We start from the raw sequence: 16,692 nt of genomic DNA, 5'->3' as shown, positions 1-16,692 counted from the left end.
TAGTCTTAAAGTGGATATTATTCAAATCCTCACTGCACTGCTGATGTCTCAAATACCATTAACCAACTAATTCTACATGAATCCATCAAAGAAAGCCTCTGCTTTTACAATGATTTCCACGAGAATGAAAAGAACACAGAGTATGCTACCAGGGCCGGCCTGCTCATAAGGCAGGATTAGGTGGCCGCCTGTGGCAGCAGATTGACGAGGGCGGCATTATCTGAGCTAAACTGACCAACACGCACCTCCAACAACCCATAAAACCTCACATAATTCTGCCCAAAAACAATGTCAATTTCTCTCAACCAATGGCATATGGGCTTTATAGGTGAGCGCTTATGACACCCGGTGATAAGCAGTGCCCACTTTGTCATAGGCCGGGACACAAAATATTTATCTTGTCCATTCCCAGCGCGCCTCTCCGGGGTGCTGTTGGAGAGACTCATCACTGCGGCGCTCCACCAACATTTTGTCAAAAAAAGAGTATCTAACATAAATCATGTAACAGATAGAGGATATTGTAGAAAGAGGGTGGCCTTTTCTGTAGCCTACAGGCTGGAGATAAAATGTTTGACAATGTAATGAGACGGAAACCTTTTACATCATGCAGGTTTCTCTGATCAAATAGCCTAACCTAAATTGCGCCCAATCAAAGTAAAATGTGCTGACATGTTAACAAACAACAGGACAGGTCAGAGTAAAATGTGCTGACATGTTAACAAACAACAGGACAGGTCAGAGTAAAATGTGCTGACATGTTAACAAACAACAGGAGACAGGTCAGAGTAAAATGTGCTGACATGTTAACAAACAACAGGACAGGTCAGAGTAAAATGTGCTGACATGTTAACAAACAACAGGACAGGTCAGAGTAAAATGTGCTGACATGTTAACAAACAACAGGACAGGTCAGAGTAAAATGTGCTGACATGTTAACAAACAACAGGACAGGTCAGAGTAAAATGTGCTGACATGTTAACAAACAACAGGACAGGTCAGAGTAAAATGTGCTGACATGTTAACAAACAACAGGACAGGTCAGAGTAAAATGGACAATATGGAATGGACAATCAGGTTACTCACAACTACTGTCCCCTAGTTTCATCCCATAGGGTAAAATATCATGATCAGTAGTTTCAAGTTTATATCCGTACATTTATTACAAGCAGTTTTGATGTCTTCACTATTATTATACGGTGTAGAAAATAGTAAAAAATAAAGTCCTGGAATGAGTAGATGTGTCCAAACTTTTGACTGGTACTGTACGTATTTTCAACTTTCATTCAGAACTGAAAATGAACCTGATTTCAACGTCCAGAAAATACTGTAAGTATTCAGAACCTAAATTAAACCTAACTTCAACGTCTACAAAATACGTATTTAGGGCGGCAGAACGGCCAGGACCGCCCTGCATGCTACTATAAGTGGAAAATATATCAAACACCCTGTTTGCAAATATCATAGGATGATTTTTGACCATACAGTATAAACACAGACTTGGCAATGACCTACTCACTGATGTGATGTTTTCATTAATGAAACCAGTTTAACATTATGCTGACACAGCCTACCCTCTAAATATTTAACTTACATACTAAAACCCTTAGGAGGCGAGAAAATCATGTTACTTTACACAGACTAATCTGCTGGCATGAAATGTTCATTTTTAGAGCACAATGCTATTTCAACCTAATTTGACAGTGATGTTAAGCTTCTTTTCCAGTGTGTTTTTAGGACTATTAGCTGCTTAAGCTGTGTGCGTGTGTGTATTCTGTGGATGTTGTTTTGTTGCATGTGTGTGTGCCCGTGTGTATAACAAGCAATTGTTTCCAATGCCTACAGTACAGTGTATGACCCTGCTGTGTGTACAGATCTCAGGCTCAGTATGGTCCTGGCTCTAGGCCCACTCAGTTCTTCTTGACTTTGGTAGACAGTTAAGGACACTGACGCGCCTCTCAGCCATACTCCCATCTCCCACGGTTTCTCCCATCCACCCTGGACTGAAGGGTGAGAATCGAAGGACCTCTATTGATTTTCACTATGAGCGGTGCGTTTGTCTCCAGCACTCAGGAGCCGTCTGCTTGTTAGCCTCAGCAGCAAACGCTGCTTATTTTATCCATCTGAACTGCTCAGACCAAACCAAGGAGAAAGAGAGATGTTTGTCTTCATCACAAACATTATAGTGTAATGTTAGAAGTTTTAATTTCATTTTAGATTTTTTTGCCCTTCATTATAAACTCAGCAAAAAAAGAAACGTCCCTTTTTCAGAACCCTGTCTTTGAAGGATAATTCATAAAAATCCAAATAACTTCACAGTTCTTCATTGTTAAGGGTTAAACACTGTTTCCCATGCTTGTTCAATGAACCATAAACAATTAATGAACATGCCCCCGTGGAACGGTCGTTAAGACACTAACAGCTTAAAGACGGTAGGCAATTAAGGTCACAATTATGAAAACTTAGGACACTATAGAGGCCTTTCTACTGACTATGGAAAACATAAAAAGAAAGATTCCCAGGATCCCTGCTCATTTGCGTGAACTTACCTTAGGCATGCTGCAAGGAGGCGTGGTTCTACACCTGCATTGCTTGCTGTTTGGGGTTTTAGGCTGGGTTTCTGTACAGCACTTTGAGATATCAGCTGATGTACGAAGGGCTGTATAAATACATTTGATTTGATTTGATTTTGATTTGATTAGGACTGCAGATGTGGCCAGGGCAATAAATTGCAATGTCCATACTGTGAGATGCTTAAGACAGCGCTACAGGGAGACAGGACGGACAGCTGATTGTCCTCGCAGTGGCAGACCACGTGTAACAACACCTGAACAGGATCGATACATCCGAACATCACACCTGCGGAACAGGTACAGGATGGCAACAACAACTGCCAGAGTTACACCAGGAACGCACAATCCCTCCATCAGTGCTCAGACTGTCCGCAATAGGCTGAGAGAGGCTGGACTGAGGGCTTGAAGGCCTATTGTAAGGCAGGGCCTCACCACAACGTCACCTCTATTGTAAGGTTAGGGCATCACCACAACGTCACCTCTGGGCACAAACCCACCGTCGCTGGACCAGACAGGACTGGCAAAAAGTGCTCTTCACTGACGAGTCGCGGTTTGGTCTCACCAGGGGTGATCGCAGATTTGCGTTTATCGTCGAAGGAATGAGCATTACACCAAGGCCTGTGCCCCGGAGCGGGATCGATTTAGAGGTGGAGAGTCCGTCATGGTCTGGGGCGGTGTGTCACAGCATCATCGGACTGAGCTTGTTGTTATTGCAGGTAATCTCAAAGCTGTGCATTACAGGGAAGACATCCTCCTCCCTCATGTGTTACCCTTCCTGCAGGCTCATCCTGACATGACCCTTCAGCATGACAATGCCACCAGCCATACTTGTCGTTCTGTGCGTGATTTCCTGCAAGAGAAGAATGTCAGTGTTCGGCCATGGCCAGCGAAGAGCCCATATCTCAATCCCATTGAGCAAGTCTGGGACCTGTTGGATAGGAGGGTGAGGGCTAGGGCCATTCCCCCAGAAATGTCCTGGTACTTGCGGATGCCATGGTGGAAGAGTGGGGTAACATTGCCAGCAAGAACTGGCAAATCTGGTGCAGTCCATGAGGAGGAGATGCACTGCAGTACTTAATGCAGCTGGTGGCCACACCACATACTGACTGTTACTTTTGATACAGTGACAACTAAAGTATACCAAAAACGATTTAGTTCAATCAATGTAGGCTAAATATGACTTGGCTGTCCATGGATCGGATATCTTTGTGTGTGTCTCGCGCGGACGTCGTGTAAGTAGAAAAATCATGTTGACTCACCCTACTTGTAGAGAAACGTCAATTCCATCTTCATTTCTTTCAAGTTGACGAACCTGTCTATGACTCTGTCATACAGCAAACACTTGTATTTTTTGTTGTCCTAGGCTACCTGGCTGAAATGCTTGCTCGCTAGCCTAACTTCCATTAATGGGCAACGTTAGCTGGTTAATATTAGCCTTCTACATCTAGCTACATATTGAACTTCCATCGTCTCAGGCCAGGGGCACAACAATGTACGAACTAATGGTTGGATCAGAATCGCTGTTATAATCATTGGCCAGTATGGAGAATTAAGTAAAACCACAAGTCCAAATCCCCATCTCCATCCATGGCTAATTTAGGAAAGAGTCAATTTTAGCTAGCTAGGACAACAACACAACGAGATGCAACAATTCAAGTTTTTCTGTCATTGACGTAGGCTCTCAATGGGATTTGATATGAGTGACGCCAAAGTCCAAGCTGGCTTCCTTTGACACTTTTAATTTTTTATTTTTGGTGAGCTCGCTCAATGTTGATTGACACATTTTTTATACTTTTTTTTTATCAAGGGAGGCCAGATGCTTGCTGGCTTCCCTTGCCTTCAATGCTACGGACGGCAACAATGTCATACTCGTTTGGACCAGAGAGCATCAGATAGATGGCTACCACATGGAGAGACATAGGGACGTTTTTTTGCTCGCTCGTATGCTTTCTCCTGTGAGATACATTTATCCTCTTGCGAATTGAAGGAAAATTACGAAACACAGAGAAGAAATATCAATTTCTTACATTGAGGATACGTGAGGATAAATGGAAAAGCTTTCCACAGAAACAGTTATTTGCATTTCGTGATCTACAAACATGTACTTTGAGCACAAATCTAACCACAATGATCCAGTTTGAAAAGCCAAATTGCGAGTTAAAGCTTTTCTCCAGGTATGACACTGGAGCTTTTTGAATGGAGGTTGGTTGTTGCTTTTGAGCTTAGGGTAGAAAGCCCTTCCTTCCTGTGTCATTGATCAGGTCAGTCACAGGGAGCCTCAGGCTTGTCCACACATTTACCTGGCTTCAACCTGTCTGTCAGCCATCGTATCGCTCCATCGCTTACAAGACAACCACTTGTCTCACTCCCTCTCGCTTCTTTGAGGTCCCACTGCGGAGAGAGGAGGAAATGTGTGTGTGCGTGTGTGTGTGTGTGTGTGTGTGTGTGTGTGTGTGTGTGTGTGTGTGTGTGTGACTGTGTGTGTGCGACTGTGTGTGTGTGACTGTGTGTGTGTGCGGTAGAAATGAGTCAGGTATTGATTGCTCCTCTGTATTTGGCTGACACCAGATCTACGGTCAGCCGGTCACCGGGACCTTTGCTATTACACAAGCAGCCTCACCACCTTCTGGGACACACATCAAAACAGTTTAAAAAACTGGGACTGGCATCCAGCCTTTGTTTAGGGATTCATATTTACTCTAAAACAGAAACCTCAGCCGCATTATGCCGTTTCAGCAGGTCTGAAAATACTGTATTTCCTCACGATGTCTGACACGTCTCATTTCACTGTAATATTTATGTTGAATTGATGCCAGTGAATATTCACCACTGTCATTCCTCCCTGCAGACAGACACTAACCCAGTATATTGTGTTACGAGCTGCCTGCCTGCCTTCAACCCAGAGTGACGTTCCTAGAGCAAAGCCTTTCATAGCAGTCACCACACCTAGTGCCTTTCTTCCTGGTAGCTAGGCTGCTTTGAGAGTGGGGGGAAACGTTGCTGTGACATTTGGTATGTTGTGCAGGGTGGCTCAGTGCGGGCGGTGTAGGAAGGCAGCTGTGCTTAGGGAGGAAGTTTGCTCTCCATATTTCCCCACAGACTCCCCTCCCTCCGCCTGTCAGTCAGCCATCGATCTCCATTGCTGCGCGGTGCTTTAGTAATTACACAGAAAACACAGTGCAGAAAATAAGTTAATTGCTCTCTCTGCTACCACCTGGGTTGTTGTTGTAGCTCGGTCTAAATGTGTCCTGAAAATATAGCAGTCTTTACTGACTCACTTATGGCCTGCCTGTTTATACCTGAACAGCTCAATGTTGACTCTAAAAATAAACTACCATCATCTATATACAATAATGTCCTCCACCTCTTGTTGTGTGTAGAGCCTGCAATCCACTCTACCTAAATCCAACATGAATCATTCAACTCCTGTCAGTCTCCTAGTAAAACATTGTTGCAGCTCACACAGCTCCACAGGCTTGATTAAGATGCCAGGGAGGCTATTCGACAGGGTGAGTTCTCTTCTAAGAAGGGGAATTCTTCACCTTTGATTTAAAAAAGGGGGCTGTATTGATTATTGAAATATAATACAATGCTGGCTACCAAAATGTATTTTTTTACATAGACATTACACAATCTCTACCTCTGCTGTTGCACTAGTACACACAACAACTATACCATTCCTTAACTGGAGCTAGTTTAACCAGGACCTGTGATCATGTGGCTGGGACTGGGGTTCAGCCATGGTCTGTTCAGTCCCAGCCAGTGACCCGTGACTCAGGTTACAGAGTGGCTGAGCAGAATGCCCTCTTTTTCCCTCTCCAGCATCCTGCTGCACCATACACCCCCTGCACTATGGTGGACTTCGGACTGCACTCTGCATAAAGAAAGAAAGAAAGAAAGAAAGAAAGGAGAGAGCGAGAGAGAGGGGGGCAGAGAGACAAAGACAGAGACAGGCACAGAGAGATGGATCAGTGTTTCCCTCTTTATGGCAGTCTCATCAAAGACTAAAGTGAAAGAGAGAGAGGGCCCCTGATTAACGCCAGCAGGGCCCCCTGGCTGCTTTCTCCGGTCCTGTGATGTGAAAGAGAGGAAATTGGGCTGTCAGAAGCCTGAGAGGTCTGGTATTATCCTCCAGGGCCGTTTCACTGTCGTGTCCCCTCTCTTTTGTCTCTCTTTTTTAATCTTATTTCTTGTCCTGCTGCCTAATGAAATAATTCATGCAAATGGTGTGGGCTAATAGAGCCGAGTGGAGGGCAGATGAAAGACGAGGAGGAGGCTGATCAGCCGGGCCAGGCGTATGGGCATTTTAGGTGAGTGCTAATGCTGTACTATGATAAGCAGTGCCAACTATGTTAAAGGCAGGGGTGCAAAATATTTCACTTGTCCATTCCCATGCAGTCAAAGTGAAATGGCAATATGGAATGGAAAATCAGGCTACTCATAACTACAGTCCAGGAGTGGCGCAGCGGTCTAAGGCACTGCATCTCAGTGCTAGGGGCATCCCTACAGACCCTGGTTCGATTCTAGGCTGTATCACAACCGGCCGTGATTGGGAAACCCATAGGACAGTGCACAATTGGCCCAGCGTTGTCCGGGTTAGGGTTTGGCCGGGTTAGGCCGTCATTGTACATAAGAATTTGTTCTTGACTGGTAAAAACAAAACAAAGGAGTTTCACCCCATGGTCTAGATTGTCATTATCAGTAGTGTCAAGTTTCTATCTGTACATTTTCGATGAGCTGATCATAGTGAAAAATAAAATATTTCTGCATTTCCACTGTAAACACATTGATTCTCATTGCAAATAGGCTCAGGAAAACTCCTGATAAAGTTGGGAAGGATATTCAGAGCTTAAATAGCCAAATTGATTAGTCACAGGAATCAGGACTAGTAAAGCCAATGCAACTGCCTATTTTACAAACGGTAGGCCTACCACATGGATGGGCATTCACAAGATTCCATTGGGGAACGATACTGTAAACTACACCCCAGTAAGCAGGGACTGACACCGATGTCTTTTGGACATCTTTTTCTTGTCCTGTGTGGACCAGCCGTCTTTTTTTGTGGTGTTTTACAAACGTTAGGCCTATCACATAGACGGGCAATCATAAAATTCCATTTCGGGCCAACACTGTAGGCTACACCTCAGTAAGCACGTCTGTCCGGAAGTCATTTTTTGGTATAGTCCGCACCGGCCTTGATTTTCACGTCCACGGACATAGATTTTTGGTCCAGTCGGATAAAACACACAGGTGCAAAATCAAGGTGACTTACAAAGAGGAGGAGGACCAAGAGCATGAGAGGGAGTGTGGTGATGTAATGTCCACAACTGAAGAATCATTTTTGGAATCTGCAAAGACGCATATCCCGAAAGCATGGTGGTGTACTTACTATGTGCAAATGCTAAAAGAAAGGATTGAGGTAGATCGCTAAGTAAGTGTGTCAGAAAAGTAGAAAAGCATTTATAAACAAAAATCTGATCACTTAAAAGTCTCGGCCCAATAGGCCTGGCATATTGCAACTTTCAAGAAGCTTTCCGTTTTGATTGGGTTATTTTGCCTAAAAACCTTCAGGCCTTCCTATAGAAAAAAAAAATCTGCATCCCTGCCCAGCCTGGCAAGAGTGTCCGAAAGGGTTTTAGCATCTCCAGTGGCTCTGCAGGCGTGGAGAGGATATTCTCCTCTGCTGGCCTGTTCTCCAGGAACCATCGCATGAGCCCGAAGCCACAGACTCTGACCAAACTGATATTTCTAAACATGAATTCAAAGACTGAGCCTAATAAGGAATTTTTTGTTTAATTTGTAATTCATTCTAAGTAAGTCACAGCCTACAGTATATGTGCAATTTATAGACTATAATGATTTAATACAACGTGATGTTGTTTAAATGCTGATTGCTTAATGTCCCTGACTCCCTACCAGCCTAGTATGTTGCACAAGCAAATGTTTCACAATGTATTTCTTTGTAAGCTATAGCCTTGAAATAATTGAAATAATATAGCCTAAATAATTCATTTACGTTCCTTCTTAGGCTCCCTGTCTGTGTCCTGACCTATTTAGAGTGTTTATATGCTGTTTAATATGACATGTAGCCTATTTGAAATGAGGAGCGTTTCTTACATTCACCTTTTCATGTTTATTATAATAATTTTCATTCAAATATAGTTTGGTTTCAATACTTCAAAACGAAATGGTAGAATCAAATAGTCACCAAAATGTGGTTAAATTGTGATTTTAATGAATCGAGAAAATTTGAAGTTGCAGTGTTTTTTCCTGTGAGTGAGAAGCGGTTTTTAGAGGAGCGGTTAGAAGGAGCGGTTGGATTTAAATCCCGTTCAACTCCGCTCACCTACTCTGTTCCAAAAATAGGTGATGTATTTTCAACTTTCATTCAGAACCGAAAATGAAAATGATTTTGACTTCTAGAAAATACGTATTTTCAACGTCCGTTCACAATCACATATCCTGAAAAATAATACGTATTTTTAACATCCGTTCACAATCACACCCCCCAAAGAACACCCAATGCTCTCTCTCTCTCTCTCTCTCATCAGGATTTAGGTTCACATTGCTGTCTCTGGACTGTTGTTGTTGTTCTAGGGAGCAGCCAGGCATACGCAATCAACGCCAGCTTCAACTCTTCGATTGAATTATCTCAAAAATGGGAAAAACAAAGGAGTCCTCTATTACACACGTAATAGTCAGCGCCTTATTTTTAGCTGTGGGACTAATGACATTTTCACGGTGTAACAGAAATCTCTTCCTCAGTTCTTGTCTTGTACACAGAGATGGAGAGTTTGTAGGTTCTGTCTGTGTCAGTCATGTCTGTTTCACCCCGTCTCACCTTGGTGTTCTATTTCAGCTCACTCCTCCTCGGCATGTCTCCACTGACAGCTACTTTCTCAGGTGCCTCGGCTGCAGAGAGGGAAGGTCCTTGGCTGGATGATTGACATAAAATACCACAGTGAACTTCTGATAAGATCTGGCCTCTCAGTCTGGGTTCAAATGAGCTGGTTAGCAGACGCTTCTCTCTGGGCTAGTCACAGCTGAATAATCCTGTGTGTGTGTGTGTGTGTGGCTGGCGGTGCATATTGATACACTTGTTAGAGGTCTGTAAGAATGTTCTACACTTCCTGATTGTGGTCTGAGTTGCTTAATAGGACTGGTGGTATCTCATAAGACTGATCCAGTGCCCTCTGACATCATAAGGAGAAACTGTTAAAGTGCCAGTGGGGTCTATCAGGTTACTGCTAATGTATGTTGTCATGCACCTAATATAGACCCCCTGCTATTCATGAGTGCTGTAGCTATGCCAGCTTTGGCCTCTTCAGGCTTTCATTACCTGATTAACAGTATTGCATTACTCTCAGAAAGGGGCCGATCTGAAGTACATTAAAGGAAGTCAGTTTCAACACCTGAACATGTTTTTTAGTGTAGACCTACTATTTAGACCTACTACTTTTTTATCGACATGATACAGTGGGGCAAAAAAGTATTTAGTCAGCCACCAATTGTGCAAGTTCTCCCACTTAAAAAGATGAGAAGAGGCCTGTAATTTTCATCATAGGTACACTTCAACTATGACAGACAAAATGAGAAAACAAAATCCAGAAAGTCACATTGTAGGATTGTTAATGAATTTATTTGCAAATTATGGTGGAAAATAAGTATTTGGTCACCTACAAACAAGCAAGATTTCTGGCTCTCAAAGTAACTTCTTTAAGAGGCTCCTCTGTCCTCCACTTGTTACCTGTATTAATGGCACCTGTTCGAACTTGTTATCAGTATAAAAGACACCTGTCCACAACCTCAAACAGTCACACTCCAAACTCCACTATGGCCAAGACCAAAGAGCTGTCAAAAGACACAATTGTACAATTGTAGACCTGCACCAGGCTGGGAAGACTGAATCTGCAATAGGTAAGCAGCTTGGTTTGAAGAAATCAACTGTGGGAGCAATTATTAGGAAATGGAAGACATACAAGACCACTGATAATCTGCCTCGATCTGGGGCTCCACGCAAGATCTCACCCCGTGTGGTCAAAATGATCACAAGAACGGTGAGCAAAAATCCCAGAACCAGTGAATGACCTGCAGAGAGCTGAGACCAAAGTAACAAAGCCTACCATCAGTAACACACTACGCCGCCAGGGACTCAAATCCTGCAGTGCCAGACGTGTCCCCCTGCTTAAGCCAGTACATGTCCAGGCCCGTCTGAAGTTTGCTAGAGAGCATTTGGATGATCCAGAAGAAGATTGTGAGAATGTCATATGGTCAGATGAAAGGAAAATATAACTTTTTGGTAAAAACTCAACTCGTCGTGTTTGGAGGACAAAGAATGCTGAGTTGCATCCAAAGAACACCATACCTACTGTGAAGCATGGGGGTGGAAACATCATGCTTTGGGGATGTTTTTCTGCAAAGGGACCAGGACGACTGATCCGTGTAAAGGAAAGAATGAATGTTGCCATGTATCGTGAGATTTTGAGTGAAGACCTCCTTCCATCAGCAAGGGCATTGAAGATGAAATGTGGCTGGGTCTTTCAGCATGACAATGATCCCAAACACACCGCCCGGGCAACAAAGGAGTGGCTTCGTAATAAGCATTTCAAGGTCCTGGAGTGGCCTAGCCAGTCTCCAGATCTCAACCCCATAGAAAATCTTTGGAGGGAGTTGAAAGTCCGTGTTGCCCAGCAACAGCCCCAAAACATCACTGCTCTAGAGGATATCTGCATGGAGGAGTGGGCCAAAATACCAGCAACAGTGTGTGAAAACCTTGTGAAGACTTACAGAAAACATTTGACCTCTGTCATTGCCAACAAAGGGTATATAAATGTATTTAGATAAACTTTTGTTATTGACCAAATACTTATTTTCCACCATAATTTGCAAATTCATAAAAAATCCTACAACGTGATTTTCTGGATTTTCTTTTCCCCTTTTGTCTGTCATAGTTGAAGTGTACCTATGATGAAAATTACAGGCCTCTCTCATCTTTTTAAGTGGGAGAACTTGCACAATTGGTGGCTGACTAAATACTTTTTTGCCCCACTGTATGAGCGCTGGTTTCCCCAGTCAATACCCCTACAGTGCCATGTAGGACAAATTGAATGATGTTGGTTTGAGAATAATAACAACCAACATCTCTTACCTTGTTCACCTCTTCATAGCCACTATCACATCCACCAGGTAACACTGTTTTCTTCCTGCTACACACTCTCCTTGTTCCGCCCAGATGCTCTCTACTCACCCATCTGCTCCTGTAGAAACCTCCTTCAAACCTCATTTCCTCCCGCTGCTGTCTGTGTATCAGGGTTATATTACCCTCTGCTTCCTCACCGGTAACCCATTCCCCAGCCTTGTCATGATGCGCTGGGCCGGGCCCTGTAGCGCAGGTGGGGTGGGTAAGGGAGGAAGAGGGAGAAAGAGAGGGAGAGGAGCAGTAAAGTACCTAGTAAGCTCTGTGGTAGCCCTGTATGGAGCTGTCATTGTGACCAGCGGGAGATACAGATGACAGACAGACTGGTACTGTGGGTGTGTTTTGGGCCACTGATTACCATTGTCGGATAGAAGACCTCATGGCTACACCATAGTCTTTTTTCTCTTACTCTCTGGATGGCTCTGTGGTTTTGGTTCAGTTGCTTTTTCTTGTTTTGACTCTTTTCTGTGCTTCCTTTCAGTGGCTGTTGCAGGCTTCTACAGACGATATCTTTTACTCCCTGCACCTATATTTTCTCTGTGTTAAAGTGCATCGACGTGTCCCATGACTGTCAGTGTCCCCCTCCCTCGTTTCACCAGGAATGGCTTCTGAACCACCCTTACATTCCCGGATTAGTGGAATCTGATCATACACTTGAACACTTAACACTATAGGATTGCCCTCTCTTGCTGTAGCGTGTGCCTTTAATTTGCTATAATGTGTTTTTTGTCTGAGGTGAGCTAGAGAGAAGGTGTGGGTGTAGAGTCTAGACTCTCTAAGGCTACAGAAAAAGCCTTTAACAGTTAGCTGCCCACAGCTGTCTGCATTGAACAAAAGGCCATCAAAGTGTACATAAAGGTCTAGATTTTGTTTCACTTAAACTGAAATGGCTGCAGTTAAATGAAGATATTCTTCAAGCCATACTTACAGTATGTACATATACCACAAACATGTATATTTTTCATTAAACGAGCTGCTTCAAGAAGTGACTGTTGGAGGCTCATTGTCACATATTTTACACTCAGAAACAAGGTTTCATCTGCTTGAGTGTGTCACGGCCATTAAATGAAGAGGACCAAGGTGCAGCGTGGTGAGCGTACATATTATTTTATTTAGAAAAGACACTGAACAAAACAATAAACACTACAAAACAAACCGTGAAGCTACAGGCTATGTGCCATAAACAAAAGTAAACTTCCCACAAAGACAGGTGGGAAAAGGGCTACCTAAGTATGGTTCTCAATCAGAGACAACGATAGACAGCTGTCCCTGACTGAGAACCCTACCCGGCCAAAACATAGAAATACAAATAATAGAATATAGAATAACCACCCCAAATCACACCCTGACCAAACCAAAATAGAGACATAAACAGGATCTCTAAGGTCAGGGCGTGACAGAGAGAATAACAGGGAAAACAGAGGCAAGGAAAATCCAAGTCAGAGTCTGTGCGTGTGTGTGTGTGTGTGTGTGTGTGTGCATGTGTGTACGTGTGTTTGTGTGTGTGTGTTTAGTAGCGCCCAGCTCAATATTATTGTCTGTTTGATGTGAATCCTCACATATGATGTACAATTGTCAGATATGAACAGCCTCTTTCAGGCCCATTTCTTCTGTTTCCAGGAGGAGCAGACTGAGAGTCATGTTGACAGGGGGATGTCAGATATCAGCATGTTCCTCCTATCCTTATCATCCCCTCCCGTTGCTCTGAGCGAGAGGTAGAGTAGAACAGCCCCATTCTGCTGGGGACTACAGCCCAGCCCTGTTTGGAAGCTGGCTTTGATATAAAATGATCTGCTAGATTAAATCGCTGTGGAGAATATTGGTCGCCCCACGCTTGCATATCTAGGCCTGAGAAGTTGAAAACGAACTGGCCTGATTGATTATTTTAGTGCTGTGGGATTAACATTTTCTGAGGAGATAAAGAAATGTAAAAATGAACTTGGCTAATGTTGACTCTAACTCAGGAGGAAACGGAGGGATATTGTAGATGATTCCCCATACTAAGATAAGAGGCCAAATGTGGAGCACCACTGGTGCTGACATCCTCTGCTCTCTGGAATGAAATTCCCCCAATGTCCAGCCAGGGCAGCCAGAGAAACCAATATATATTGAGACAGCAAAGGGGACTCAATGATATTGAGACTGCTGCAGTTTTACATGAACGCAGCATTTGCTTAATCCTTTCCCTGGTTGCATATAATCCAAATGTTTGAATATACTTAAAGAGTTGGCTTTGCATGAGAGATTTTTATGACATTGTCCAGAGATTAAGAAGGTTAATTCCAAGCCATTCTGAAGTCTGCATAGAGATGAATGTGGAACGATGACAGAGCAGAGCTGGTGTCAAGGTGATAAATCCACAGAGATCATTAGCTGTGGGCTGTGGGCAGGCCCATTCTTTAGGTGTCTTCAGGTCAGTGTGTGTGGCCATCTGAGGGGGACAGATAATGAGAAGGTGGACTCATCTGGGTGAGCTAGCAGAGCATTAAATCACATGTAAAATTAGACTCACACAAACATCTGTCGCTAGGCCTCCCCCTCCCTCACTCTCGCTTCCACCCGTCTCTCTCTCTCTCACTCCCCAATCTCTCTCTCTCACTCCCCCATCTCTCTCTCTCTCACTCCCCCATCTCTCTCTCTCTCACTCCCCCCTCTCTCTCTCTCTCACTCCCCCCATCTCTCTCTCTCTCACTCCCCCCCCCCATCTCTCTCTCTCTCACTCCCCCCCATCTCTCTCTCTCTCACTCCCCCCCATCTCTCTCTCTCACTCCACCACCTCGTCTCTCTGTTGCTGTAATAGGTAAAGTACACACAGCTCACACATTAGGCAGAGTAGCTAGAATTTCCGAGAGATTCTATGCATACTAGAGAATTTCCCCAGGGCTATTAACTGATAAGCGCTCACTGGGTGCCTTGCTCTACTCACTGCCATGTCACAGAATCAACAGGAGTGTTTGGTTCTCACTAGGTTGGTACACCAACATGCCATGTTATACAAAACAGTACAACTTAATAAAAAGACGGTTTCTCTACACCAGTGCTTCTCAAACATTTTCTCCCATGGCCCACAGGACAAACACATGGCAGTAGCTACTGTACCCAGAGGACCCCCATTGGTCCACAGACCACAGGTTTGAATCTCTGCTCTACACCATTAGACCAAAACTCCCTCCCCATTCTACTGTAGTTCAGATTTTCTCCCAACAGCCACAGGCCCTGTAGTGATTACACTGACTCTACTGTACACCTCATTGAAATAGCTCTTAGAAAATTAACAATGTATGGATCTCAGTTACTGAATCATTAAGGAAGTAAATATTGCATAAAGACGGATCTCACCCTGAACCCTGATTTCCAAAGTTCGTTGGATTGGAGAGAGCCATCATTCAGCGTTTTAGCTACTCAGATAATTGCAGTTTTGTCTTGCTCTAAATCTTTAGTGTCAGCACGGAAAGATTTCTCTCTCTTTCACTGATTGAAGCTCCTGGAAGGCTATTTGTGAGTGAAATTGTACCTTGAACCAATTATGTTGTAAGTTATGACTGGTCGACTTAATGACATCCAAATGGCCTACACAGCTGTAGTGAAACTCTACATTTGTAAATCAATACAGAAACCCGGGGCGCCTACAACCAATAGATGTCGTTAATGATAGGAAACCATTACGCTGAGCTCTGGGGCCATTTTTAACGTTGTGAGGACGGCCGCAATGAAAAACCAAATTGATGTAATTTATTGAAGCGTACATATCAATTACAGGTCGTGACATTTCCCAATATGTGGTTAAATGCAGGGCCACACGGGCAGTCCTTGTAACAATCTTCGTCTTCATCGGATGAAGAGTAGGAAGGATTGAACCAAAACGCAGCATGGTAAGTGTCCATGATAATTTATTAACACCGAACACACAAAATAACATGAATGTAAGAAATGAAAAATCGCAACAGTCCTGAACGGTCAAAACAGGAAACAACTACCCACAAACACCAGGTGGGAAAAGGCTACTTAAGTATGGTTCTCAATCAGAGACAACGATAGACAGCTGCCTCTGATTGGGAACCATACCAGGCCAAACACATAGAAAACCAACATAGAATGCCCACCCCAACTCACGCCCGACCAAACCAAAATAGAGACATAAAAAAGGAACTAAGGTCAGGGCGTGACAGTCCTAGGGCATTGCCTCACAGAGGAGCAATCACAGATTTACTAGTGTAATATACTTTTCTTAATATTTATAACTCTAGACATGGTTAGCACATATTCCTAAGAGCACCATAAAAAAAATATATATATTCTGTTACTGGAAACGGGAGAAGTACGTTTTGAGGCTTCTCTATTTTTATTTCTATTACAGGATTTTCTTGTTCAATACTGATGAAATACATCAATGTAGGATAGATCAATGTAGGACAGATCAATGTAGGACAGATCAATGTAGGACAGATCAATGTAGGATAGATCAATGTAGGACAGATCAATGTAGGACAGATCAATGTAGGACAGAAGTTACTGTTTCATACAAAACCAATTATAAACAGTCACTGGCCATTCCACCACTACATCACAGCTTGTGTTTCTTATGCTACACATAGCAGAAAGTAGTTCAGGAGATGGCAGATTTCCATGCAGATGTCTTCTACTTTAGTTACCTGAACCTGCCATGCCCATCACTTCTGCCAGCGCTTTGAGATCTATTATTTTGAGCTGGACACTGAGCGGTCAGAGCGGGTTACATCAGGAAGGATGGCTCCTGTCTCTGTGTTTATCACTTCAACCTCTGGTGCCTCTTAGCTGAGCAATTAGTGCAATCAGAGCTCACTGAGGGGGAGAAATTAACTATATAACAGACACAGACTCACCAATAGCATTAGCACTGGGGTCACAGTTACGGGCAAAGAGAAGTCAGTCGGTCTCTGGTGTTTG

At 43.6% G+C, this 16,692-nt stretch overlaps 1 protein-coding gene across 1 annotated transcript in view; it reads left to right on the top strand.

The window, feature by feature from the left end:
• The window catches only part of galnt14 (UDP-N-acetyl-alpha-D-galactosamine:polypeptide N-acetylgalactosaminyltransferase 14 (GalNAc-T14)), a 110,511-nt gene that overhangs the window by 17,430 nt on the left and 76,389 nt on the right, over positions 1-16,692 (top strand). The window lies entirely within an intron of this gene.

The sequence above is a fragment of the Oncorhynchus mykiss genome, chromosome 8 (genome assembly GCF_057628025.1).
Source record: "Oncorhynchus mykiss isolate SJ-2025 chromosome 8, ASM5762802v1, whole genome shotgun sequence".
Classification (NCBI taxonomy): Eukaryota; Metazoa; Chordata; class Actinopteri; order Salmoniformes; family Salmonidae; genus Oncorhynchus; species Oncorhynchus mykiss.
This window is presented reverse-complemented; position numbering and strand designations above follow the sequence as displayed.